The sequence below is a fragment of the Onychomys torridus genome, chromosome 15, assembly GCF_903995425.1.
Source record: "Onychomys torridus chromosome 15, mOncTor1.1, whole genome shotgun sequence".
Classification (NCBI taxonomy): domain Eukaryota; kingdom Metazoa; phylum Chordata; class Mammalia; order Rodentia; family Cricetidae; genus Onychomys; species Onychomys torridus.
In genome coordinates this window covers 43,298,269-43,319,461 of record NC_050457.1, presented here as the reverse complement: position 1 = coordinate 43,319,461, position 21,193 = coordinate 43,298,269, and positions in this window count along the sequence as shown.

Sequence of the window (21,193 nt, the reverse complement as noted above, 5' to 3'; positions counted from 1 at the left end):
TGCATTGTGTTGTATATGTACTGAACTGGATTCTGCTAGTTGTCTACAGTTTATTAATCCTAGTACCTAAGGGTTATTCTAAATTATTTGTTTGTATATCCACCTTGCTACAAAATACTATAAATGAAGATTACAATGGACAATTACAATTGTTGCCTCTCTTTTCCTTGTATTTCTCTATTCCTCTGAATATTCCCACCTCCTCAAGGGGCCAACTTAGGAAAGTTGCTCTTTACCCAGGAGCTATTTTGTCCCATTCCTGGGACATCTGGCAATATCAACTATCACTGGGATAGAGGTGGCTCTAGCAACCTCTAGGTAGGGAACAAGGATGATGCAAAATATTGTGCAATGATCAGGAAACCCAATACATCAAAAACAGATCCAGCCCGCAATGTGACTGCTACTGAGGCTGAGAAGCTGACTTGGAGAGAAGCTAATTCCAGCTCTGGCTCAAGCTTCCCTGAAAACTCACAAACCAAACTTCTTGCAAAAGTAGCAGATTAATGGTGAACACTTGACCTCTAGGGTCAATGAACCTGAACAAGAGATTTACTGAGAATTCTGGGAAAGAGAGGCTCTCATCGTCTTCTGAGAGGTTTTGGAAGTAGCTCTTCATGACTGGTTCTACCTAACATAGACTATCAGGGAACAGTTCTACTCTTTGTTGGAGGGGAAACAAAAAAAACCTACAATATAGGAAAAATACAGAAACAGTGTTGATGCTAGGTATAAGGATGTGTAAAGTAGTGAGTCCTGAATGGTGGCAGGGGTGGGGGAGTGAAAAAAAATCAAGAGTCAGTAAGTTTTACAAAAAGTCCAATCAGTCTAATTAAATGAATTATTGGGTTAATTGAGAGGGTATACAGTCATTTCAATAAACAGTATAAACAGTCACAAGCACACATGGGCAGGGGGAGGTGGCGGGAGGGAGGGTGAGAAAGACTATCATTATAATAGAAGTCATTTAAGTCAATGGTAGAAATCTGCGGAGAATTTCTCCTTAAAACTTGTTAGCAGGTTTTGTAAACACTGGTTTCAATGAATTGCCTTTCTCCTCTCAGTCAGCTCTGCCGTGAGAAGAGTTTGATTTCTGTGGTAGGAGAACTCAAAGCTAGCTTGCATTTGTGAATGGATCTCATTGTCCAACTAATGCATTATGCATCGCAATCACAAGGCCAGCCAGACCAAGCTGGAAATGCAGCCAAAAGTTGTGTCCCTGATTCATTAACTCTCTCACTGCGGCTGCCCTACTGTGTGTTAAGAGCCCATCCCATCCCACTCTTCTTTTGGAGACGCTCAAAACCACCACTATTCTGAGTAGAAGCATGGTGACATCTTCCTTTTTATTAAATTGTTCTAATCATGTTAGTTATTTTGGCAGCGCTCTTGCTCTGAGAGGAAATGTCACAAAACATAACAAAATCCACTAACAAGAGTTTTATTAAGATAGGAAAGAGAGAGACAGACATGAACAGGCCTTTGGAAAACACACGTGATCAAGAGAGGAAGTGAGGCCGGGGAATATGGTGCCGGCTTATAAAGGCTGGGCAGCACCTGCGTACATGGACTTATGTGGCTACTCCACGCATGTGTGTAGATCACATGGTTGTGCTGCATGCTTTTTTTTTTTAAGATTTATTTATTTATTATGTATATAGCATGTATGACTGCAGGCCAGAAAAGGGCACCAGGTCTCATTACAGATGGTTGTGAGCCACCATGTGGTTGCTGGGAATTGAACTCAGGACCTCTGGAAGAGCAGTCAGTGCTCTTAACCTCTGAGACATCTCTCCAGCCCAAGCTTTATACAACCACACCAAGCCATGGGGTCCTGGTCACTCGAGACGTTTTGACCTGGAAATGGCTATTTTGACCCAGAAATGACTAGGCGGAAGTGTCAGGTCCACCAGGCATGCCCAACCGTGGACGCATGTTGTGAATTCATATCACATCATGTCCATGATCTCCTCTCAGGCATTGGCGCTTCCTCTTCTTAAGCTACACTCTTCATTATCCAGGAATACAATGTTATTTACCACGAGAGAACAGACCACAAGCTATGCAATGAAACACGGGTGGCACATGCCTTTAATCCCAGCACTCGGGAGGCAGAGCCAGGCGGATCTTTGTGAGTTCAAGGCCAGCCTGGTCTACAGAACGAGATCCAGGAAAGGCGCAAAGCTACCCAGAGAAACCCTGTCTCGAAAAACCAAAAGAGAGAGAGAGAGAGAGAGAGAGAGTTTTATTGGGTCGGGCGGTGGTGGTGCACACCTGTAATGTAATCCCAGCACTCAGGAGGCAGAGGCAGGTGGATCTCTGTGAGTTCAAGGCCAACCTGGCCTACAGAGCTAATCCAGGACAGGCCCCAAAGCTACAGAGAAATCCTGTCTTGAAAAACCAAAAAAAAAAAAAAAAAAAAAAAGAGTTTTATTGGAAGAGAGTAGGGGAAAGGAAAAGGGAGTTGGTTTGCAGGCCTGTCTAAAAGAAACATGATGGAGAGAGGGCATGGGCAGTCGTATGTGCTTTTAAAGGTAGCTCAGCTATGGTGTAGAGGCTTAGTAGTAGTCATGCCAAGCAGGATAGTGTATGTGACTACATTGCGCATGTGCATAGACTACATAGGAAGTAAGGCCCTGCGGTGACTATAGCCATTTTACCTGAATGCTGATGGTGCATACGTGGCCGTGGGACCCCGGAAGTGAGTAGGATGCTGGCAATGATAACACAGAAGCTTATGAGAATCAAGTGGAGAGAATTAGAAGTTTTCACCAGGCCACCCCTGCCGCCCCAAGCCTTACTTCTCGGATGACACCCTAGCCCTTGCCCTACCCTAGGTTATCCTCTAAGGCTTCAACTCTTCCATTTCAATTGCATAGCATCTGCTGCCCAGCCGTGCTTCAGACAAAGATTTGAACTCCAGCAAATTAAGTGTGCCATCTCAAGAGGGTCTAGCCTTGAATAAGTACCACCCTGAAAAGTGTGCTTATCCCAAATCCTTACATGCTTGCATCGAGCCTAGAACCCACTGTCCTCCTGGTGTGATCTCTTCAAAGGCCAGGCTGTCCTTTTCTGTCACCAGGCTTCACTTCAGCCTGATGGTGGTTCTCAACCTTCCTAATGCTGTGATCCTTTAATACAGTTCCTCATGCTGTGGTGACCCCCGACCATAAAATTATTTTGTTGCTACTTCATAACTGTAATGTTGCTACTGTTATGAACTGTAATAATTTAAGATTGTATATCCTGTGTGCAGGATATCTAATATGCAACCCACAAACAAGTTATGACCCACAGGTTGAGAATCATTGGAACAGGTTCCCCAAGTTACTGCCCAAGGAACAAGTATGGAGAAATCCTTTTCCTTTCTTTTTAGGAAGGCCCACCTCTCCTTGGGCAATTGTTATCTCTTTCTCCAGAACTCTGTACACCAAGGAGAAGGCCGTCTTCATGAAAAAGAAATATGTTCCCCTAATCCGGAGCCACCAGAGTGATATCATTCACTAAGAATGATTTTGTTTTTAAGATTTATTTATTTATTATGTATATAGTATTCTGCCTGCATGTATCCCTGCAGGCCAGAAGAGGGCGCCAGATCTCATTACAGATAGTTGTGAGCCACCACATGGTTGCTGGGAGTTGAACTCGGGACCTCTGGAAGAGCAGCCAGTGCTCTTAACCTCTGAGCCATCTCTCCTGCACCTAGTCAGATATGATTGTGCATGCCTGTAACCTAAGCGGAAGGACTAGAAGTCTGAGACAGGCTAGGCCTGAATAAGAAGACCTTGGCACAAACAAAAACTAGGAGCTGGAGAAATGGTTCAGCAGGACTGGAGTTCACTTCCTAGCAACTACATCAGGCTGTTCACAACCACCTGTAAACCCAGCTCCAGAACATCAGGCCCCTCCTGACATTTCACTCTAGAGCACAAACCCATGCAGACATACACATATTCACATAATTCAGAACAAACAACAAAAACCTACCAATACCATCCCCTTCAAAGAGAAGATGATTTTCTCTTTCTAAAGATATGTATATAAACACACTTACTAACTCAATGTGTTTGGGGTTTCGTTTGAGAGGCATTTGTAGGTACTTCATGGTTGGAATGGTGGATGGACAGATGGATGGTAGAGACAGGGTCTCGCTATGTAGCTCAATCTGGTCTCAATTATGATCCTCCTGCCTCAGTACTGGGATTACAGGTATGTGCCACCAGCTCTGGCCTTAACATACATCTTTCAATTTTACTTCAGAGCTAGAAGTTCACTGTCACACCCACCAAAAATGTTTAAGAAACATGGTTTTTTCCTTTCTCTAACTTCCAGGAAGACAAGACAACAACGTGGCTTTAGTAAGGAGGATGCCAGTGTAACTGTTTTGAGCTGTAATCTGAGCTGTTGGGGACTAGAGCAGGAGCTTAGTCTCACAGACCCTCCCTGGTTTTCAACAATTTGTTCCGTGTAAACAGTGTATTTTCAAAGTCCAGGGATGTCCAGATAAAAGTGGACTGGAGTTTTAGTAAACATTTGCTTTTGATGATAGAAACAAAGACAGTTCTTAGCATGACCTCTGGTCTTAACCCTTTCCATCTCAGGATTCTCCCTGTGAAGCCCCAATACTCATTCCCAGATCTAGTCTGGGTCCCCTGGACTAGTCCCCAGTTATGCTAGGAAAAGCAACGCTCTTCCCACAACTTCAGGGGAAGCCAAACTGAGCTTTCTCTGAAGTCAAGATGTCTGGTCCTCTCTAAACATTCCCTCAGCCTACTCCTTCTCATCACACACTTTCCTTCTCCAGGCCTGGATAAGTGCTTTTTTTTTTTTTTTTTTTTTTTTTTTTTTTAAATCTCTCAGGGTCAGTCAGCCCAAAGTTGGAAACTGTATCCATACAAAGTCTGAAGGCAATGGTTCAGAGAGTTTTGAACAAGTGCTTTGTAGAATGTAGGAAAAGTGGGAACATACGTGAGTTATGGAACAAGGGGATGAACAAGGACAATGTGGCTGGTGGGAGGAAAGAATGTGTAAACAGAAAGGAAGTGTCCATAAGACAGAGTCTAGTAAACTCTTGATCTACCTCAAGCCTTTGGTTCCAGTAGTTCTGATTGTTCAGGTGCCTGAAGTCAAGGAGATGATAAATGTTCATATTTCTAGGTAGGAGTTAAAATCATCCCTAAGTTCTCCCCAGTTGAGCTCCAGTTTGTAAAGCTCTTCAGCAATGCTTGCACCTTGATTTTCCTTTTAACATGGTCCTCTATAGATCTACAAGCCTAAGCACCATCACCTTCACATGAAGCAAGCCTTCCCTAGTATGTGATTCTCATTACATTTTATGTATTTATTTTGTATACGTGCATGTGTGTATGTGTATATGTGTGTAGCTCACCTGCCATGGTGTGAGTGTGGAGGTCAGAAGACAGCTTATAGGAGTCAGTTCTTCCTTCCAACATATGGACCCTGGAACTCAAACCCAGGTCATCGGGTTTGGAGGCAAGAATCTTTACTTGTAAAATCAGCTAAGGAGTGATATTTCATCTTAATCTCTACTGAATGTCTTCTAGTTAGCTGTTGTCATTAAACTCCAAAATCTCCAGGAATTTCTAAAAGGAAGAGTATTCTGATGATTAGATGTTTAGACCTATGGCCTCCCTCACCCTCCCTCACCTCCATTAGGGAAATTCAAAGGATTTCCTAAGTAGGTCATTTGATGGCATTTACCGAGCACTTGCTGTTTGCTAGACTGGTCCTAAGTGCTTTGAATGAATTACTCCAGTGTCCTCGGCATGCCTGAGGACTATTAGTGCTTGCTTTTTACATGTGAGAGAACCAGAAAGTTATGTCATTTTCCCTTTCTGAGAAAGTGGAAAGCACCATCCCAAAGCATGCCACTTTCACACACTGATGGTTGTAGGATGACGCAAATTAGAAGATGCAGACACAGGTAAAATTCTTTTACCTCCTTCTTCCCATCTCTGTCAGGAAGGGCAACGATTCTGTTTTTCATTTTTATTTTAGGTTTGTTTCTTCAAAGGCTGAGGACAACTCTAGGCTTCATCGACTCCGAGAAAGGGACAGAAGAATAGTCATAGCAGACCTAGCTACCTGGTCTTTATCTTCCATTGGTCCTCCCCAAGGGCCACAGTCACCAGCGGTGTGTGTGCCGACTACAGAGAGGAGATAAACAGGAATTGTGTGTCGTGGAGGTCCCTGTGCTCACAGATACTTTAGGGAAACCTGGAGTGTTATCATTTGGGTTTTTTGGTTTGGTTTGGTTTTTGTTTGTTTGTTTGTTTTTGTTTTTGTTTTTCCAGACAGGGTTTCTGTAGACCAGGCTGGCCTCAAACTCACAGAGATCTGTCTGCTTCTGCCTCCCGAGTGCTGCCGCCGCTGCCACCACCACCCCAGCTACACAGAGTTAATCTTCAAGAGGAGGAATAGGACCTATCGTCCATCCAGAAGGCTAGGAGCAGATGGACATGTGTTCTAGCCTGATGACCTTTATGGTATCTGTGTGACCAGAGACCACACCAAACCCTCTCATAGACTGTTGTTTTTCTCAGTCAGTCTGTAGAACCTGTCTTTATAAAAAGTGTCACACGTACTTTTCAAAGGATTTGATATAGTCATGTCCAATCTTTATTTAGCTTACTGTTCCTCAACAAGATTTCTGTATGCTTTATTATGCACATAAGATTGTGCTAATTATCACCAGAGTAAGTTTTCACCAAATTATGCTGGGCTTAAATATGCCTAAAACTCAACCAACCTGCCTCCTTGCTTCCCACAGACCATCACTCTGCTGGCATAAAGATCGAAGAGACCCCTGCAGCCAGAAAGGAAACTGGATCTCACCGGTTTAGGATGGAGTAACTGTGCAAAAGCAGCTGGGAACAGGAAGACCTGGAGCCGGCACCTCCAGGAGGCCTGTCTTCTCGGCCTTCTTCCCACCTGCCCATGCCCATGGGCAGTGGCTCCTCTCCTACAGGCCCAGCCAAGTCTCCTTTGGCTCTTTTTCCATTTTCAGTAGCTAAATGGGTGAATTCATAAGAGAACCAAGAGGAAGCTGTGTTTCAGCATTTAACCCAAAATGCTTTTTTCCATTCCATTTTCCCATTAAGAAGGCTCACTACACTTTAAACCACCAATAATTTTTTTTAAAGGACACAAAGTTGGATGAATAGGGAAGGGAGGGTGGATCTGGGAAGAGTTGGGGGAGGGGTGAATATGATCAAAAAGTATCATAAGAAGGTCTCAAGGAACTAGTAAAAATGAGGAATTTAAAAAAAAAAAATAAGTGCAATTTTAATTTAAAACGAAACTCTCTCAGACATAAAAAGAAAATCACAATTTTTAAAAGTATCGTTTCCACAATCTGGAGGAACAGTCAGCAAGGCTTAAGGCATCAACCTGCTGACTCCGGTTACTGGCGAAGTCCCGGAAGAGAAGCTGCAGCTGGGGTTTTGAAATCCTAGCCAGAGTACAGAGCGATCTCTTTCCAGTCAGGCCCCTGGTTATCGGAATGTGGCGCATCTGCCTTTAGCATGCTGATGCCAGAAACAAACGCTAGGAAGTTCGTTCACCGACCCTTGACCTCTGTGCGATGACCGTGTGCTCGGTCTTAGGGACGGCTGCGTGCACTTGTTAAACAATGTCAGCTCTCCGGCCAGGCCGGGGCACTGTTTACAGCGCGCACTTAAAAGCACCATTTTCAAACTGCGACACAGAAGCTTCTGAAAACAAAGGCGAGCCAACGGAACGGCCTGTTCGGTGCACAGCTTCCTGATCCTGTCCACGCTTGGTTTGTTTGTTTGTTTTTTAAACAGACTTGAATTCATTATCCGTTACAGATGTGCACCAACCTGCCTGGCCGACCCTTTTATCTTGCTTACCCTTCAAAGGAACTTAAAAAAACCCATCTCTGACAAGTTTTGCTCTGCAGAGGAATCCAGTATCGAGTCCAACTTCCTGTGAAACCTCCCACAATCCCAGGGAAGGCTCTTGGCCCGTGGACACACTGGCCCCTGGTTGGGACAAACCCTTTTCTTTGAAAAACTGACTCCTTGAAGAAAATCAGCCTTTCTGTCTTAGCAGGATGGATTTTTTTTTTTTCTAATATTCAGAAAACCCAAGTCAGAGCCTTGAACTCTTACAGAATTTTTTGGGTTTTTTTTTTTTTCATGCTGGAATCAAGCCCAGACAGAGCCTCACAAATGCTGCACATGAGCTCCGCCATTGAACTATGGTCACAGCCTCTTACAATTATGTATCGGGGTTCTCTCTGGCATTTTCGAATGTCAAAAATCTTGTTTTAAAAAAAAAAAAAAGAAAGAAAGAAAGAAGGAAGGAAGGAAAGAAAGAAAAACATTCTTTTTTTCACACAACATTCCTTCTTTCCTTAACTAGGAATTTAAGTCAATTCTTCATTCTCCATATAGAGTTTCAAGTGGAGATTGAGCTACAAAATTTAGGAGCTGAGCTCTGACGGAGTGTTCTGCCTACAGGGAATCAGGCTTTCCCATGACCAAGGTGTTTCCAGAACCAAGACAAGGAGGGTCCCACCGCTCTCACCTGGACACCCACTCCCACAAACTAGAATCATAGCAAAGATGAACTGAGATGGGGAGTGGATAAGATCCCGGGAGAGTGGGTACACACAACCCCCTTTTATTCAACTTTGTTTTCAGTGGCTTCCGGTTTTGCTTTTTGGCAGCCCTGGGGATTAATGCTAGGCCCTCCTGCAGGATAGGCCAGGGCTCTCTGGCTGAGCGATAGCCCCAGCCCTGTTTTCAACCCTTAAAATCATACACCTGGACATGAGTACACACACACACACACACACACACACACACACACACACACACACACACAGCCATGTGATGTTTACTCAGTTGCCAAACACATAAGTCTGCCACTCCGGTTTCACAATTTCGAAAGCAGGTGCTGTGAGCTACCAAGTTGGTGTTTTGTTTTGTTTTGTTGTTGTTTTGGTTTTTGTTTGTTTGTTTGTTTTTTTGGGGGGGGTTCTTTGAGACAAGGTTTCTCCGTGTAGCTTTGCGCTATAGACCAGGCTGGCCTCGAACTCTCAGAGATCTGCCTGCCTCTGCCTCCCAAGTGCTGGGATTAAACGTGTGCAGTTTTACAGTTTCCTTTTTTGTTGCCAGTTGCTTGGCAGCATTTGAGACGACAGGACTCTGTGTTTCATGTGGCACACGGAGCAGGGAGGAGTGGGGGCGCCGGTTCCTTCTCTTCTTTGCTATTATATACCAGGATCTCTTTTTAATCTAGTGATTATTTATGCCACAAGGAGACCGTGTTACTGAATAAGTTTAGGGTTAGGGTCAGCATTTCCCTGCCTGAACCCTATCACAGGAAGCAACAATGATATTACAAATCCTTGGGTTTGGGGTTCCTAGCCTCCTAGTACATAAAAGCCACACTCAGTGTAAGGATCTCATTTCTAGACTGTTTCTGAACTGCCGGGCAATCTTCTCCACTGGTGCTGACTGATTGGAAGCCAAGCTCTTATCACCACACTATCCTACTTGCTGACTCGTCTGTGCATTTGTTAAGACTGTGACCAGCTCATTTTGAATCTGCCAGCATCCTGCAGAATGCCCACGCCACCATCTCCATGTACCCCCCACGTCTCTTCCCCATCCTTTCTACCCTTTCCCAGGCCTGGATCCCAAGAGGTCTCTTTACTCTGCGCTCCTGATTAGCTCTGGCCCTGCAAGGCACAGGCAGAAGGCTGAAAGAGAGGAGTTGGGAGAAATCAGGACTGGTGCTACCTGGCTTGGGGTCGTGCCTGCAGCGGCCACATTCCTTTGCTGAAGGCCACCAAGACCATCAAGCACTGATCTCTTGGGTGCAGCTCACCTCCCCCTCTGACTGGAGACTGTGCCTTCTCTTCCTCTTCAGGCCTAAAGCCTTTGCCCTCTGTGGCCTCCTTCCGGTGCCTCATCATCCTTTGTTATATGTGGCTTGTTTGCGTTATGCTTTTCTTTACAATTACTTTCCAACAAACTCTGCTCTTTCTCCCTCGTGACAAATTCTTTCACCTGTTTTTGTGAAAGATCCTAACTAATGAGAAGACACATTACTATTTTTGCAAATGCATAGCCTTCTCTTCAACCAGATATACAGTCTAGAAAATGCCCAGCTGGCAATTCAAAGATGAAAATGATCCTAAAGTCTTTCCCAAAGCGTGATACTTCAAAAGTGGACTTCAGCTTGGATCCCAGCTCTGCAGTCTACTTAAGTTACTTAAGGCTTAAGTGAGAAGTCCTCTACAAATCGCCCACCTCCGGATGCTTACTGTTGTCCAAGAAAACAACACTGGAAACACACACAGCACACTGATCAAGACCTCACTGGAGACTGGAAGACTCCACCACCAGACCTGAATTCTGTAGCCTCTGGTTCTTTACACATTCTCACACATGACCAGACCAACACAGACATATATACATATGTATACATACATACATATATATATATATATATGTAACACAGGTAAATGCACTTATACGTATACATTATATGTACACTTACACATGTGTTCCCATACTGGTACACAAATATACATCCATTCACAAAAACACACATACTGTCATCTTATATAGTATCTGAGGATGATTGGTTGCCAAACCTTCCTCAGACATCACAATGCATGGATATTCAAAACCCTTCTATAAAATAACACTGAATTTGTTCACAGAAACCCATGCATATTCTCCCATGCATTTAAAATCATCTCTAGGTTATTTATAATACCCAAGGGGATTTAAATGGCTGTTATGCTGTATTGTTCTGTCTGTTACAAGGCTGTGGAGAGGGTTAAATGTTTTCATTCATGCTTTTCAATGGTTGTCAAGAGTCTGCTCTTTGTCCTCTGGATTGGAGACGCCGGGGCTTGGAGTCCGTGGGCAAGACAGGCAAGGACTCTGCCATCCAGGCTCTTACATCACAATGTGTGTTTTCTCAGTGATAATCTTACCTGGAAATCCAATAGGAAAAATAAACAAAAGGACAAGAACAGGGGCTAAAGTTCTGCTTGCTTATCCCAGCTAAGCTTCCCGGTAGACTTTGGAAGATCTGCTTGAAGTTGGCTTGCATCAAGAAACATCTTCACACCTGCGACAGACATAAGCTGAGAACCTGAGTGATTCCCAAGTCTGCAAGTCCTCTATGCACTAGCTGCTGCTGGTGCTGCACAGGCAGCCATTCCTGGCTGGGGCCGCTCTGGTGAGTGCTGGACTCAAGCTCACAGCTGCCCCTGCATCCAGTGGCTCTCAACCTTCCTAGTGCTGCGCCCCTTGAACACAGTTCCTCATGTTGTGCTGACCCCCAACCGTATGATGTTTCCATTGCTACTTCATGACTGTAATTTTGCTACTGTTGTGAATTATAATGCAAATATCTTTGGAGAGAGAGGTTTGGCGAAGGGGTCGTGACCCCTAGGTTGAGAACTACTGGTCTTAGACCTTTGTCTTGAGCTTGTGAGGCCCTCCTTGTCCAAAGGAGGTATGGGGCCCCGTCTTTCCTTGACTCCAGGTGGAAGGCCTCAGACTGTCTTTGGAATCAGCCTGAGGCGGGGATTTGGCTGAACTCTTTAGCTGACTGGTTTTCCTCCCTGTTGGACTTACTCCATCCAACTTTCCACTGTGGACATTAAACAGGAAGAATCCCCATCTCAGACCGTGTTTGTAGAGGACCAACCCTCTTATCATCATCTTATCATGTGTTCCATCTAATTCATAAATAAATAGTACAGAATAAAGAAGCAAATGGGGAATGGAAAAAAAAGAAAAGAAACCCAGAAGACAAGCACAAATGACATGCTACCATTGTCATGAACAGGATCGGGAACAGTCAGTGTCTTTGGGCTCTGGTTCTGCTTTCTTACCTTCCACTGAAGTTCAGGTGACTTGGTGAGCTGATGTACTGACACAGTTCTCTCTGAGTGTGTAACATGGATTCTGTAATTCTTTACCCGTTTTTTCAAGAGACAGATTGAGATTCATATGAGATTAGATGTATTATAAAGCATTAGAAAACATTGTCACTTTTCGTGTTTAATTCCCTTGAATACTTGAAATGTGTGCCCATAGTCATATCTTAGTTCCAGGAACAAGGCAGAAACATATAAAACAGGACAATTTTGTTTTTCATAAATTACTCATTTTAAGATGACTCATTTAATGAAGACTACAATGAGGTTGGATGTTCGAAATAAATGTTTACATTGCAGGAAAAATTGTTGTGGTGCTTTATGGTATCTGTGCTTTGTCAGCGCTGTGGTTAGGGAAGACTGTCCCTAGGGATCTTGTGGTTTTAAGAAGAGGATTCAGCACAAATTGGAAATCTTCATTTTTTCAGAATTGTCTTAGGAGAAAAGTGCGAATGTGTGTGTGTATGTTCACATCAGTGTGCACATGTAGCTGGCCCTCCGTACCCCTACCTGTGGCCCCATAGGCTCCCCATCTGTGCATTCAGCTAACCACAGATGAAAAATATTAGGAAAAAACTGCAAATGTTCTACTCATTTTCAGATTTTTTTCTTGCCATCATTCTCTCTCACTCTTGCATCGGAAGAAACTTAGTATCAGAGACTTGACTGTACTGATCTGAGTTGGGTATCTGGACTGTCTTGAAAATATATGTGTCTTGGCTTATGTTCATACCTTTCCCCCTCCTATAGCAAAATAAATGTGCAAATCATTCATTCATTTGACAGTCAGCCCACCTGGAGCTTGTAACTTTGTACAAAATTAAAATAAAAACCTCTCACCAGGCATAAAGGGGCCCTGATAGACCAGTGTGCTAGGACATGCCACCTCTGCACACCTTCGCTGGGTCTGGTTCACGGGCTCTCCAATACTGATTACCCCAACACTGATTACCACAAGACAACCTGGCATCAGACCTCGCCAGCCACTCTTCTCCTCCCACAGGTTCCCAAGTTTTCAAGATCCAGAATCTTACACTCAAAATGTGCCCCCCTCCTCCGCCCCATATCCAGTGAAACAAGATGAACCGACCCCGAAGTTTGGCATAAGTTTCTGTTTGCTCTTGGGAGTCACCCTTCCTCTTCCTCAGACCTCAGAGGAGGAAGCACCACCCTAAGATCACATTCTGACCCTGGGATGAAAACAGGAAACTGATAAGAGCGGATCTCAGTCTTCCACGGGCTCATAAACCAAGAAAAGTAACTTTGATGAACAGGCTAATCTAGATGAATAATTAGTCCAGTAAAGTAACGAATGAGCCGTTACTTTTCAATAACATTTAAAAATTAGGAGACCTGAGCTACTGGCCTTATATACAAAGTAGAAAGTAACTGAGAGAGGAAGAAAAGCTGAAACCTTACCAGTTAGATGCTCATTTAGAGCTAAGTAACCCAAACAAGAAACCTACTGTTAAAGGGGAGAGACGATTACAGGCAATCACATGGTGGTGGACAGCCAGCACAGACAAAGGCATCTTTTGAGCTTCTAGGGTAGACAAATTGGGACTTTGGTAAGGAAGAAAAGGTGCTGGGATTTAAGTGCTTGGGAGGTTGAGAGAGGAGGGTTGAATCCACCAGGCCTGAATGATTGATAAATACTGTGTCTCAGAAGGAAAGAAAGATAAAGGAGAAAAGAATGTTGCTTTTTGGGAGTTTGGTGTGTGTGTGTGTGTCGGGGGGCGGGGGTTCTGTTTTTGTTGTTGTTGTTGTTCTTGTTTTTATTTCTTTGTTTTTGGGGGTTTTTTTTGGGGGGGTGTTGTTTTGAAATAGGGTTTCTCTGTGTAACAGCCTTAGCTGTCCTGGAACTCCATCTTTAAACAATATTGCCTCAAACGCAGAGACCCACCTGCCTCTGCCTCCCGAGTACTGAGATTAAAGGTTTGGACCACCACCACCAGGCAAGAGTGTCACATTTTAATAGACTAAAGTTCTGTATGCACACAGTGGAAGAGAAAACAGGAAAATCTGAAGCCTATCACTGCTGGCACCACAGAGGAAAGGAAATACAAGCCAGGCTGGCAGAAGAAAAATGTCTGAATGTTTTGCCTTAGTTTACCAACATTGTTTCCTCCCAAAGCTAATGGAGACCTACCAAGCAGAGGCACATGCAAGATGGAGTTGAAGACCAGATAGTTATAATTATAGCTCTCCTTAGTCATGATAAAAGATAAATATAGAACTTTAGACTCGTAAAAATAGGATAGATGGTAGAATATGTTCTAATTTTGCCAAATATAAATAGACTAGATATTGTAACTGTAATTTTGTTATATATAATTTTACTATGTTAAAATTAAAACCTTCCTTTTTTATTAGACAGAAAAGGAGAAGTGCTGGGGATGTCTTTCTGTGTGCTGTGAATATGTGTGGTTCCCATTGGATAATAAAGCTGTGTTGGCATATGGCAGGGCAGGATAAAGTTAGGCAGTACATTCAAACTGAAGATGAATGTAAGGAGGATGGAGTCAAAGGAGACGCCAGCCCACTGCCCAAGGAGCAACAAGATGCCAGCAGACCGGTAATGCCATGGCTACGTGGCAACATTAATAGAAATGGGTTGAGTTAAGTTATAACCACTAGCTAACAAGAAGCCTGACCCATAGGCCACACAGTTTGTAAGTAATATAAGCCTCTGTGTGTTTACTTGGGACTGAGAGGCTTTGGGACCAGGCAAGACACAGGAAATCTTCCAACTACAGTAAGAGAAAGAAATGGAGAGAGAATGGAATGAAGAGATGGATTTGCAAAAAGAGTTCAGAACAAAGAAAAGCATACAGGAGGGGGAGACAGCTCATACTCTGATAGCTAGACCCAAGCTAGGACTGGCCTACACCTTGCCCAGAGGCACATATCATTCATCTGCATATATAGTTGGACAGAGTCCTGCTAAGCCTCCAATGATGCTGGGAAGCCCGATCATTCTTTCTTCAATGAATTAGTCTTCCTGTGGACCAGGAGCTAAAGGACTTAATCCTACCCTCTTCCCACATCAAATCAGGGCATACCAAAGACTTGGTCTTGAAGGGGACTTAGATATAACAAAATCTTAGCTGGTAGGACAGACATTGGGACTCCAAAAGGTTCAGAGACTTGCCCTGTCACACATCTAAGTGATGACAGAGCCTGAAGTTGAACCCAGTGCTCTATTTGTTCTTCAATATGAAGCATGTAGATACTTGTCCTGAAATTTCTGGAAGAAGATGACCAATCTCACAATGTCCTGTAGGATGCAAACTTTTAAAACTGGAATTTAAAAAGCCTGGACTCAGATACAAGCTCTAGTACAGGATAATTTTGGTCTAGAGACTGAACTTCACAGACCTCTAACTGTACCACCCAGGAATTCAGATTATACTGCATAGGCTTTCCTGAACACAAAGTGAGGTAGCATGTAATATTGCTAGTGTAAGCTGCCAACACTGCAGGTACTTGGTCCTAGTTCCTAAACAATTAAGCTGTGGCCAGCCACTGAATTTCAGGTCACTAAAGAGAGCTAAAAAAATGTCAGGAGCCTTGAGAAAGCACATACTTCCAAGGAGAAAAAGGGGAAGACTGGTTAGCTTCATGTCCTAGATAATTCCAAGACTAGCTAAATTCAAGATCATGTGGAGGCTATCAGAGTCCAGAGGAAAGCAGTAAGACCCCTCCTGGCTGTTTTATTGAATTCCATTTCAAGCCTTTGACCTTCTACCCACAGAGGACTCAGGACAGAAAGAGCACAGAAAGTGATAAGCACCAAGCAGAAAGGCTTTGTCCTTGGGATGAAAACAGGATCCTTGTGACAATGGAGAGCTCATAGGACCGCATACTGACTCTACACATTTAAAAGGAAAGCAAGCAAAGAAAGATAACCCTAAAAAGTCAGCAGCAGATTTCAGCAAATGCCTATTTTTTCCACAGCCACAAAGTTGTCAGGCTGAACAAAAGCTACAGGTGGTCTCCGCCTAATGACAGGCTTTTTCTGGAAAGTTTTGGCTTTGTTGGCCAATATGCATAGCTATGTGTGTTATGAATTATTGTAACCCTAAAGATAACTGTCCAAAACACAAAAATAAAATTCTCTCAAGAGGTGGTAGAGCATGCCTTTAATCCCAGCAGAGGCAGAGGCAGGTGGATCTCTGTGAATTCAAGGCTAGCCTAGTCTACAAAGCAAGTTCCAGGACTCTGTCTCAAAAAGGCTAAATAAATAATAAAACCCTCTCATTTGATCATGGAGGGAAGCATGGAAGTGAGTAAACATTTTTTCTTTTTTAAAGGCAACTATTTAATATTTGGGGTGCCAATTCTAGCAAAAAAATTTACATTAAGCCCTTTCAATGGAAATGAAGAGATGAGGAAAAATAACATGTTGACATATATTTAATTCTTCTTTAGGACAATCCACGCCTAAAAATATTAGATTTCAGAAAAGTGGAAGCAATTTGTAGGCATGTTCTTTGTGACCATGTTCTTGGGTCAACTATCCAGCTCTTAAGTATAAAACGAGCTGCAATGAGCACTCAGAGGTTCACTGTTTCTTTAGTTTCCTTCTCTGGAGATGCATGTGCATGAGGCATGGTAGAGGTCCACTTATGCAGGGCATTTGTTTGTTTGTTTCTGTTTCTAACACTGTCATGAATTTTTCATATGAGACAATGGGTAAGAGCATAAAAATATATAAATACAGTAAAGGGGTAAGATCCAATGTGAAACTCCACAGCTCCATCACGGCTATTCTAATTGTATAGTTCTTTGTGATGTACAGCCTTTGAATCTGGTTAATTTCTGTGTGTGGTTTTTTTTTTTTGGCAAGTTTTTTATAATAAAATTTATGAAAATTAAATTAAAAGGAAGAGAACAAGCACTCATGCATACTAAATAAGTGAGTCAGAGTATTAATGTTATTTTTTTTATTTTTTATTTTTTATTTTTTTGCATGCAGGTACGGTGCCTGCATGTACATCTGGGAATGTCTAATTTCCTTGGAGACCAGAAGAGGGCATTCATTGCATCCCCACCACCACCCCACCCTCACCTCCTTGCAACTAAAGTGGAGGGTCTTTAGCTACTGGAGACATGTGCAGAAGGAACTGAAGTACCACTTGTGGGACCCAGAGCTCTAGCGAGAATTATTTGTTATAAGAGGGAGCCCAACCCCAGAACCAACTCTGACTTCCCAATTTATGGTACCATTTTTCTTCCTCTGACATACATTCCCATTGTGGTACCATCGACTCTCACAATGATGAGACATACAGCCTAGGAGCCCTTTGCCAGTTGGTCACTGAGCCTCCTAAACTGTAAGATGCCTGGGCCTCTTCCCTTTGTCAGTGCTCTGTACTCCTTTTCATTACAGCAATGAACAATGGGCCAATATTAAAGTACTTGGGAGGGTGTATGTAGAGTACATGCAAAGGCTACACCATTTTAATAAAGAACTTGAGCATTTGCAGATGTTTTAATTTTTTATAATATTTATTTATGTTTAATTTATGTGTATGGGTGTTTTGCCTGCATGTATGTCTGTACACCAGTTGCATGTCTAGTACCTGCAGAGACCAGAAGGAGACATTGGAGCCCCCAGAACTGGAATTACAGATGGTTGTGAACTGCAATGTGGGTGTTAGAAATCAAGTCTGGGTCCAGTGGAAGAGCAGCCAGAACTCTTGACCACTGACCCATCTCTCCGGCCCCATATCTGCAGATTTTTGTCACCTGTAGGATAAAAACTAACTTCATCCCCATATTCTGAGAGGTAACTCTTCCCTGGTAGCATTCGATCCAGAATGTAGCCAGGACTTCTGAGCTATACTTACAAAAATCACAGAAGCTCTTAGAATATTAGAGATGACCAAGAACAGAATACACACAGGCAAAAGACAGGAGCAGCTTGAATCAAGCCTGTCTGTATAACTGATTAAAATCAGAAGAGATTTAAGAAGGAGTAATGGCCTCGGGCACATTGCCAGAGTGAACCATCCATGTAGTCAGAAGTTTTTCTGTGTCCTGCCTGGTCTGCAGCTACTCAGACCCAAGTAAACACACAGAGGCTTATACTAATTAAAACTGCTCAGCCATTAGCTCAAGCTTACTACTGACTAGCTCTCACACTTAAACTCAGCCCATTTCTGTTAGTCTATATGTTGCCACATGTTCTGTGACTTTACATTACATGCTGCTCCCTGGACAGCAGGCTGGTGTCTCCTGACTCAGCCTTCCTCTTCCCAGAATTCTCCTTGTCTGCTTATCCTGCCTATACTTCCTGCCTGGCTTACTGGCCAATCAGCATTTTACTAAACCAGTGTATAAAAGCATTATTCCACAGCACATCCATATGCCTTTCTCTATGTATTAATGGTAGTGTAATAAACTCACTAAGTTTTTTTAGAGAATAAAAAGTATCCCTTTGGCCAGGATATGATTTTATTTGTGCTAATCATCTGGTTTCTCAATAATTACTTTTAGTGTTTTTTGGAGGGGTGGGGTTGTTTTGTTTTGTTTTGTTTTGTTTCAAGACAGGGTTTGTTTTCTGTGTATCCTTGGCTATTCTGGAACTTACTATGTAGACCAGGTTGTCCTCAAACTCAGAGATCCGCCTGCCTCTGCCTCCCAAGTGCTGGGGTTAAAAGCATGTGTCACCACATCTGGCTTTAATTTTAGTTTTTTAAAACATGTTTTCTTACTTTTAAATATTATCTTTGCTTGTTGCAAAAATGTCTTTTAAATACTAAAACATATAAAGGTTTTCACAGGGGTAGGAGAGATGGCTCAGCTGTTAAGAGCACTTCCTGCTCTTTCAGAGGACCCAGGTTAGAGTCCCAGCACTTATATATCAGGTGGTTCACATCTGCTGGTAACTCTATTTCCAGGGGATCCACACCCTCTCCAGGACCTGCACATATGCAGTGCACATACAGACAAGTAGGTACGTACGCATACATATGCATATATATAAAATGAATACATCTTTTTAAAGGCTTTAATAAATGTATACTCTTTAGTGAATAATTCAATACCAGAAACACACACACACACACACACACACACACACACACACACACACACAAGCTAACAAAACTAAGTTCGTTATAATATTACTTAAACTCTTGTGTGTGGATGTGGGTGTGGTATATGTGTCTGGGTATGGGTACACTCGTCTGTGCTTGTATGTGGAAGCCAGAGGTCAAATTCTGGTGTCTATCTCTATCACTTTTCACTGAACTTAGAACTCACTGTTTTGTCTAGACTGGCTGGCCAGCAAGCCCTGGAAACTATTCTCTTTCCACTCCTCCCAGCACTGGGGTCACAGGCCTGTGCCTCCACACCCAGCTTTTATTTATGAGTGCTTGGAAAGTGAACTCAGGTCCTCATGCTTGCCTGGCAAATATTTTATTCACTGAGCTATCTTCTCAGCCCTTACTTAAACTCTTGACAAGTTATAACCCACTTAAGTGCATGACAATAAAGAAAGGCTGTTTGTGATAAGCAGCTTCCAAGATAGCACCCAAGGCTCTTCTCTTGTCATATCCACACACTGGCAGCCCCTTCCTACATGCTTGAGTGTATGACCAGTGAAAGAAGGTAGAAAGAAGGCCAAGGTATAGGTCCCCATCAATAGATGAGTGAATAGAGAAATGTGGTGTGTATGTCCTGGATGGAGTGTCATTTGGTCATAAAGAAGAACAAAATCACATTGTTTACAGGAAAATGAATGGAACCGGAGATCACTCTGCTCAGTGAAATAAACCAGACACTGAAAGACAAACACCACATTGCCTCCCTATCTATGCACAATCTAGATTTTTCAAAAATCCCTGAAAGTAGAAGGGGACTATTTAGAGGAGAAACAAGAAAAGATAATGGGGTAAATATGGTCAAATTATGTTTACACCTGTATGAAAATGTCATTTAAAAGGCCCATTATTTCATGTAATTAGTACATGTTATGTTTATAAAAGAATACCACAACCTTGGTAAAAGAAGCTTTTTTTTTCCTCTCAATGTGCAGTGGTTAATGAAGAGACCCATAACTGGTCAGCATACTGAGAGTGAGTGGCTGTGAGTACACACGCTTAGATGGGACAGCACCACGCCAGCTGACTGCAATCTCATGTCAAGCCCTGGGCCAGAATATCCTCCAAAACCCTGTGAGATTCCTCACATGAAAACGCTCACTGTATGATACACATTTTTGTTGATGTAGGCTGCTGATTTTGGAGGATAATTTTTTTACACAATAATAAATAACCAATAGATTTTCCATACAAAATAAAGTATTATTTGCTAATAAGATACTAGATTTTTCAAGCTACATGTGGTGGTCTATGTCTCTAAAACTAGAACTCAAAAGGTTGAAGCAGGGAGGTCATAGGTTTGAGGTGAACCCAGGCTAATAGAGTTGTAGATTAACCTTGGTTAACACAGAGAGATCCAGCATGGGGCGAGAAGGTGTGTGTGTGTGGGGGGTCAGTTTCTCATATTTTTGGATGTGAGCCTTGCCTTTAATGGCTAAGCTATCCCTCCAGCCCAAAATCAGTTTCTCAAAGACTAATTGAGGACATGAAAAAGTGGTGAGTATAAAATATTGAGCGAAAATAACAAGAATTGAAACTCTGGAGTATTAGTGCATATTTGTTGTTTCCTTCAGATCAGCAAATATCTTTCCTTCCCCTCTCTCTTCTGCAAATTGAACTTCCCCTTCTGGTAGAAAAACTGTGAGGCTACATCTTCACTGTCAACCTACCTGGACTTAGAATCACCTAGAACACACATACATCTCAGAGTATGCTGGAAAGGGTGTTTTCAAAGACATTCATTTAGCTAAGGAGGGTCCCATCCTGAAAGTGGGTATGCTATGGGTTGGGGTCCTGGACTGAACAAAAATAAACAAAGGGCAAAGGGTGATGAGTGCAAGCATCCATCACTCTCTGCTGTCTGTCTGCAGATGCAGTGTGGCAGCCACCTCAGCATCCCTTCCCTGCCAAGATGAACGACTTGGCTCATGAGCCACGATGAGCCCTTCTTTTCTTCAGTTGGCTTTATCAATACATTGTCACAACAATGAGAGGAATAACCCAGAGACTCCGTCACGTGTTTCAAGTAGTGCCACCTTCAACCCGTGTAAATCAAAGAGGGGAGTCAGATCAAATAAGGAACACCAGGAACCGCAGACTAACAAGAGCAATGTTGATAAGGGAGGTAATC